The sequence below is a fragment of the Heteronotia binoei genome, chromosome 1, assembly GCF_032191835.1.
Source record: "Heteronotia binoei isolate CCM8104 ecotype False Entrance Well chromosome 1, APGP_CSIRO_Hbin_v1, whole genome shotgun sequence".
NCBI lineage: Eukaryota > Metazoa > Chordata > Lepidosauria > Squamata > Gekkonidae > Heteronotia > Heteronotia binoei.
In genome coordinates this window covers 178,055,995-178,063,938 of record NC_083223.1, presented here as the reverse complement: position 1 = coordinate 178,063,938, position 7,944 = coordinate 178,055,995, and the positions used below count along the sequence as shown (strand labels likewise).

At 44.6% G+C, this 7,944-nt stretch overlaps 1 pseudogene; it reads left to right on the top strand.

Annotated features, from left to right (window-relative positions):
- The first annotated feature begins 4,284 nt into the window (after nucleotides 1-4,284).
- LOC132575995 (actin, cytoplasmic 1-like) lies at nucleotides 4,285-5,344 on the top strand (annotated as a pseudogene).
- The last annotated feature ends 2,600 nt before the right edge of the window (nucleotides 5,345-7,944 follow it).

Here is a 7,944-nt window from a genome sequence, read left to right as displayed (position 1 = left end):
TATGCATGGAGAAGGTCTCAGGATTCAGTCCCAGGCATCTCCCGTTTTAAAAGTAGGAGGCAATAGGTAATGTAAACAAGCTGAAACTAGGGAGATCCGCTGCTAGCCTGAGCAGACAATACTCACATTGGTGGACCAATGGTCTGATTCAGTACAAGGCAGCTTCATGTTTATTCATGTGAAGGGCTCAAACTGAAGCAGTAAAGAAATTAGTATACTCGTGCTAGGCGCTTTATGAAACGAACGCAGCTTGAAAAAAACATAAATTAGCGGAATTTTGTATTCCCGTTTTAGGTGAAACCTGTTTTAGGTGCTTTTTACAGTCACGACTGCAAATTGTGCTGCTCTCCGCCTGAACAGAACAGGATACCCGGCATATTATACAGCTAGCTAACACTCTGGCGCCCCCACAACAGCTTGCCCTTTTAAGTGAAAGCTAGGAGCGGAAAAGTTCCGGCTGGAGGGAAGTTCATTCCTTCCCATCCCTTTCTTTTAATAGCCTTATTATAATTTTGCGAAGGTGGGGCTGGCTGAACAAGGTAAGGAAATTCTTTAGCCGTTGAGGGACAACCTCTGCTTTGGCAGCCAGCTCCCCTATTTCCCAGCATGCATGACCTCGGGGGAAGGAGGAAACAAGGGAACTCTACGCATGTTCAAGGCTACCATTTTCCTTCCCAGCCTAAACGTTGGCGTGCCCTATATCTTCTGAGGCTGACGCCTAGGGAGGCGGTCTCAAATAGTAGAAGCAAGCGGCGCCCTCTGAAGCACCTCCGCTTCGGCTTGCTTGCTTTTTTTTCTTTTTGGCAGAAGTGGCGGGAAGAAGCTGCTGCTGCAACCGGCTTTGCTGGGGAAGGGGAGGAAGGCGGGAGGGGAACTATTTCCCCAGATACTTTGCGAGGTAGCGGAGGGAGACAGGCGGCTGGGCTTTGCCTCCGTCTTGGAAGGCTTCTAGTCCCTTCCCTACCTCTCTGATTCTTTTCAGCAGTTGGTTTCCTTTCATCTCCCGCTAGTTTTCCCGCTCTTTGCTTGGGAACCTGAAACCTCCAATGCAGCTCAGCGGCTGCCCGCCCCCGTTGCAGACGTAGTTTTGCTCGCCGGATTATGCGTAAAAACTGCAAGCACTGGAGTCTTCTCAAATACTGAACATGAAAGTAGCCTTAATATACGGCTGCTGTGCAGATCGGATTTAAACCATCTGAGTTTTGTAGATAAGGTTGCCAGGTCTCTCCTGTTCACCGGCAGGGATTGGGAGGGGGGTTAGGGTTGTTATATCCATCAGCAGTGACACCCCTCTTCACCGCGCAGGATCGGCGTAAGACGGAACTGTTTAGACAGGCTTTTCTGGTTGACTGAAAATGGGCTGCCACCGGACACCCTACAGAAGCTGGTGGTCATAGTCAGAACCCAATACCGCCAGACTGGATTGAGATAGCGTAATAGTTTTAAACTGATAAATGTATTATGGTTTTATATGTTTTATGGAATTGATTGTTTTTATGATACTGTAAGCCGCCCTGAGTCCGCTTGCGGAGAGGGTGGGATATAAATGTAAAGTAATAAATAAATTTCGCACTAATTGCCGCAGAGCACCCGGAAGAGCCGGAAAGTCCCGCGGCTTTTGCGGCGCAAACGGAAACTGCCAAAAACCAGTTTCCATTTGCGCTGCAAAAGCCGTGGGACTTTCCAGCTCTTCCGGGTGCTCCGCGGCAGTTAGTGCGAAATCCGCGCCAATCCTGCGTGGTGAAGAGGGGCGTCGCTGCTGATTAAGGTCAGTGCGAAAACGCCCCTGGAGATTTAGGAATGGAACCTGGTGAGGATACTGAAGAGGGACTCCTGAATAATTAATGAATACCCCTATAATAATAAATGAAAATATGTTTTTGCCTTCAGAAGAGAATGTCTGATGCAATGTTTGAAGCAACTGTCCGTTAGAGGCCAGATAGCCTCAGTGGGTGCAGATTCAAGGTTGTAAAATGGATAACAAAGAGGCCTCAGAGAAGCTTCTTGCTAAAGCTGATAACGCATGGAGAGCAAGGAGGGTGGAGAATGTTGAGTTAGATAAGCTTGGGCGACCTGCCTGCTTGTTTTGGGGTGTGAATAAAAACGGTCTGAATGAGAATAACTTTTAGTCAATTTGGAGGCTTATGGCCGGCTAAGTTCTGCTTTGGTGTGAAAGTAAACTCATTTTCAACACAGTAAGAGTGCAGACCTCGTTATTTCTCTGCTTCAGTACCACAGTGGGGTACAATGCCATAGAGACTACACGCCAAGCATCCATTTTCTCCAGAAGAACTGATCTCTGTAGTCTAGAGTTGTTATTCTGGGGGGTTCCCCAGGTGCCACCTGGAGGCTGGCATCCCTAGGAGCTTCCCTCTTTCAGGACTTTGCCCATGCTCATATGGGGATTGGAACATGTGGCTTCCAGCTCTGAGCAACACAAAGGGTGTGTGTGTTGCTCATTTGTTACATCACCATTCTTCCTCAGGAGAACTTGGCACAGCATCCACTAACGATTCATCCCATCTAGACCGTGTTCTGTTCAGACTTTAAACCATCCTCTCTCTTAGCAAATCTCCCCAGCCCTAAAGGTATAGTTACTGCTATATTGCTAGGAAGGGGGAGGGGTGTCAACATTAGTGATGGCAGCTGGTTCCAAAGGCTTTAAGAGACAAATTATTTGAGGATAGCTCAGCAGTGCTTGTTAGTCAAAATAATCTGGGAATAAATTCTCTTCGTCTCTAAGGTGTCACTGGACTTTTTTTTTGTTACTACAAAATAACATCTGTCCATCTGGAATTATCATCATTGCTATTAGAATGTCTAAATGGACCATCCATGATTACACAGATGTTGGTTTCTGAAGGTCAACACTGAAGGAAAGCTTTGACCTCTGTGTGTGTGTGCTGTCAGCCATTTGGGTATGTGATTAGCAGAATGATGGACAGATGTTACTGAAGGGGAGTGAAACTTGGTCTGATAGTTCTTGGCTTTTCTTACCTTCTTAAGTGCAGCCTTGTAGAACGAAAATGTTACTAATATCAGCCCTGTTACTAATGGTCAAGATTGTTACTAATATCAGCCCTGTTAAACTCAGTGGGACTTTCTTCAGCTAACCATGTATATACACAGTTCGCTTGATAGATATCTTCAAAATACCTTTAATCACAATAGCTGCACTGAGATTACTAGAAGAAACCTGTAGTTGCAGCATTTTTCTGAGATACTTATTACCTTTATCTGAGAAGAATTCAATAAGATATAACCTTGAACACAGGAAGTTGCCTTAAACTGAGTCAGGCTGTTGGTCTGTCAAGGTGATTTTTTGTGGGAAGTTATGTGTAAGGTTTGGCAGTTGGTATAATTGGATACTATGTAACTAGAAGTACAGAATGCATGTGCTCCTTGTTGTTGAGCAGATTGTACTCGATGCCTTATTGGTTAAGGGGTATGACGTGTATGAGGAAATAAAAGGAGGTGCTGGAGAGGCTGAGGGATCATTCATTCCCTGTGCAGCTGTACTCGAGCATGCTTTGCAATCTTTAAATCTGTCTCCTGTCTACCTTTCTTCTTCACACCATTATATTGTTGGGGCTGGACTCCGACAAGTGGTGCTTCGTGTGAGGCTTCCAAGAGAGCAATCTTTTAGACTCTGTTCGTCCACCAGCCACGCCCGGCAAGGGTTTCAGGCGCGCCACACATCTTCGGATCCCGGGTGAGTGTGACTGGTCAAGATAGAACACATCAGCAACTATGGGTTCCTCACTGTCCATTGAACAACAAGCCTTTTCTCAAGACCTCCTCTTTTTACTCACTAAAGAAGGACACTCTGTTACAAAGAAGGAGGTTGAAGATTTAGTAAAAGCTATTGATGATGTATATCCATGGGTCCCTGAAAGAGGAACCCTTAAGTTGAAGGACTGGGTGAAAATTGGCGGCCATTTCCAAGATCACCCTCGGGTGACGGCCAGAGTTCTGTTTACATGGTCCAAGGTCCGAGCATGTTTGAAAGGCCTTACACCGAACAATATTTTGTTTAATCAGCAAATGGAGGCACACCCGTCACCTATGGCTTTGCTGCCGCGACTTTTGCCGCCCGCCTCCGCGCCACCTTATGCCCCATCTTTAAAAACGGATGAGCGGCATTTTGCGTCTCGCAAACCACCTGATGATCATGATACGGACACTGAGGACCCTGGGTTTCCCTTAGCCCCCGTCATACAGCCGGACCACTCAGCCGCCTTTGCAGCAGCTGTTTCCGCCGCAGTCCTGGAAGAAGGGGACATTACTATCGCCATGGATGATGATATTGCCGCACTTGTCATTGACAATGGCTCTGGAATGTGCAAAGCTGGTTTTGCTGGGGATGACGCTCCCTGTGCTGTGTTCCCCTCCATCGTGGGTCGCCCCAGGCACCAGGGTGTGATGGTCGGAATGGGCCAGAAGGACAGCTATGTCGGTGATGAGGCACAGAGCAAAAGAGGTATCCTGACTCTGAAGTACCCGATTGAACACGGCATTGTCACCAACTGGGATGACATGGAGAAGATCTGGCACCACACCTTCTACAATGAGCTGAGAGTTGCCCCCGAAGAACACCCTGTGCTGCTAACAGAAGCTCCCCTGAACCCCAAAGCCAACAGAGAAAAAATGACACAGATCATGTATGAGACCTTCAACACCCCAGCCATGTACGTCGCCATCCAAGCCGTGCTGTCCCTCTACGCCTCTGGCCGTACCACTGGTATTGTGATGGACTCTGGGGATGGTGTCACCCATACTGTGCCCATCTATGAAGGTTACGCCTTGCCCCACGCCATCCTCCGTCTGGACCTGGCTGGCTGCGACTTGACCGACTACCTCATGAAGATCTTGACCGAGAGAGGCTACAGTTTCACCACCACCGCCGCGTCCAGTTCGTCCCTGGGGAAGAGTTACGAGCTTCCCGACGGCCAGGTGATCACCATCGGAAACTAGAGGTTCAGGTGCCCGGAAGCTCTCTTCCAGCCATCTTTCTTAGGAATGGAATCCTGCGGTATCCATGAAACCACCTTCAATTCAATCATGAAGTGTGACGTCGACATCCGTAAGGACCTGTATGCCAACACTGTCCTATCCGGTGGTACCACAATGTACCCTGGTATTGCTGACAGAATGCAGAAGGAAATCACAGCCCTGGCACCCAGTACAATGAAAATCAAGATCATTGCCCCCCCAGAGCGCAAATACTCTGTCTGGATTGGAGGCTCCATCCTCACCTCCCTATCCACCTTCCAGCAGATGTGGATCAGCAGGCAAGAGTACGATGAATCCGGACCTTCCATTGTCCACCGCAAATGCTTCTAAACCAAGAAAAAGGACCTTTGTGGGTCCCAGCTCGTTGTATTCGGCCATGGCGTGGACTTCCTACATCGTGAATCTTATTGAAGGATTTAGATTTGGATTTAGAGCAGACTTAGGTTACTGGGAAGATAACAACAACCATCCATCATATGGAAGAATCTACTCATAATGCTCCTTTTGGTACAGGCTCCCTATCTGTTGACAGTTGGTGGTCTGTACTGTAGAAATGGCTTCCAGATGTGGGATGGTTGCAGTAATATTGTACAATTTTAATGTTAGGTTTGTTCATATTAATAGTATGATGTTGTTTTATTCAACATATTTTTTCATTGTTTTATGTTTTTTAGTGTTGTGGATTTAAACCTCCTTCCGTGGCCTTGGTGGCTTGTAAGCGAGCCTTTTAATTACAGTATCAGGCCTTTCCCACAGAAGAATACAGTAGATGGGTTGGCCATAGGCCGCCTTTCCAGAAGTCTTTATTTTTGAATATATATAATTGGCAAAGTTTGTCAACAAAAAATAAATATAAAGGGAGGAGATGTGGGAAGTTATGTGTAAGGTTTGGCAGTTGGTATAATTGGATACTATGTAACTAGAAGTACAGAATGCATGTGCTCCTTGTTGTTGAGCAGATTGTACTCGATGCCTTATTGGTTAAGGGGTATGACGTGTATGAGGAAATAAAAGGAGGTGCTGGAGAGGCTGAGGGATCATTCATTCCCTGTGCAGCTGTACTCGAGCATGCTTTGCAATCTTTAAATCTGTCTCCTGTCTACCTTTCTTCTTCACACCATTATATTGTTGGGGCTGGACTCCGACAATTTTTACCTGCTCTGACTGACAGCAGCTGTATAGGGGGTTTCAGGCAGCCTTTACTTAAGCAGGCTTTGCAGATTTTTGTAGTGCTTCAGAGCTTTGCAAAACCTGTGTGGCTAGAGACCATAGCAGGATGAAAAAGAGTGCATATCCATTTGTAGGGCCACGAGAGCTCTAAGCTTTGAGTCTCTGGAACCTATCACATAACCATAGATTCATGACTGAAATGACCTCCTAAGGTTGCTGCACTGATAAGAGGAAAGGACTACCTGGAGCGTCATAGAGGACAAGAGAAGATACAAATTTGATAAGAATAGCATCAGTACATCTGTTTCCCCAGCTGGCTTGTTCAAGTATGCAACATTCCTTTCCTCAGAGCAGAGACAGCCATTATTCCTGGGGTCTCCAACCCTTTAATAAGAGCTGCTTCTGAGTAATGAAAAAAGTCTTGGGCTGCTCTCCCTTCTCCCAGTGTATTACCAAGTTTTGTTCTGCCGTAGACACAGAACATGAAGAGTACTAGAAATGAAGCTGTCAACTAAGCAGCACAGAGAAAAATTCTATGAAGCAAGAGCCTGGGGCGGGGGGTGGGGGGGGAGGAATAGCCTAGAGCAGATCTTCCTGCATTCCTTTTCTTTTTAAAAAGATTTATTGATTTAAACTACAAAAGAAAGAAGCATTGCAGATACATAAAAGGGGACAAGGGGCCTTGACAGAATGGGGAAAACAGAAACAGAAACCAGTACAAATGTATCAATTATAATTCCACTTCCCAATAAAAGGCTCAGATCATTCTACCTACAAGTATAAAAATCTCCTTAAATATTACCTTCCTTTCTCCCTTTACCAGAATAAAAAAGGAATACTTTCTTTTAATAAACTAGTAAAGGAATGTAAATCTAAACACTTCTTAAACACAAATTAAATATGACCAGTTAAGAAAAAAAGATTTTTTCTTTCAAAACTGTCTCAACACCAATTTTATCTAATTTAACTTAAGCCTATTATAAGCACAAATTAGATTGTTGATTTAGCAAAATCCTTATTAAAAGAAGCACATAAAATCATTTATTTGTCCTTAGCAAATTATATAAAATACAACTAAATGTTTTGTCTCTTTCCATATAAACCATTTCTCCTGATAACATATTAAAAGCAAGTCTGCCAAATTACCAAGTCTCCCAAATTCTGCAGCAATTATGCTATCTGCCTTTTCAACCTTTGATCTTATTCTTATATCATTATAAACAATCTCACTAAATAGGCAAACTGTAAATACATCTACTATATAGAGAAATATGTTAACTGCACTCATCTTCAAAATCTCCCTTTTTCTTTTAGAATCTAACATCTGTTCATTATTAATGATTACATGTTTATTTATTTATTCACAAGGGAAAGAAAAAAAACCCAGATTCCAGAGTCCTTTCCAAAGATTAAAAACTTTTTTCCTTTGATTTCTGCACCCATATTGCATTCAAGGCAGCCCATTTAATCACAGTTTGTCTTTTGATATCACATTTCACTTTTTAGTCAGAGTTCCTTGTCCAGCTGGTCACCAAAGCAGAGGGAAAAAAATCCCAAATCCTTTTTGCGAAAGGCATTCCAAATCCTGATTTGTTGATTGGAGTGCAGCTTTTCTCTTCTCAACATGGCCTGCCCCCTCAACAACAGGGGGAAGAATTCATCGCTATTTTCCCCTTTCAGCTTGATTTCACTGCATCTTGATTTCTGGTCTAGTTTTGAAAACGCATCACAAGAGACCATCTTACTTTTCCTTTGTTTATT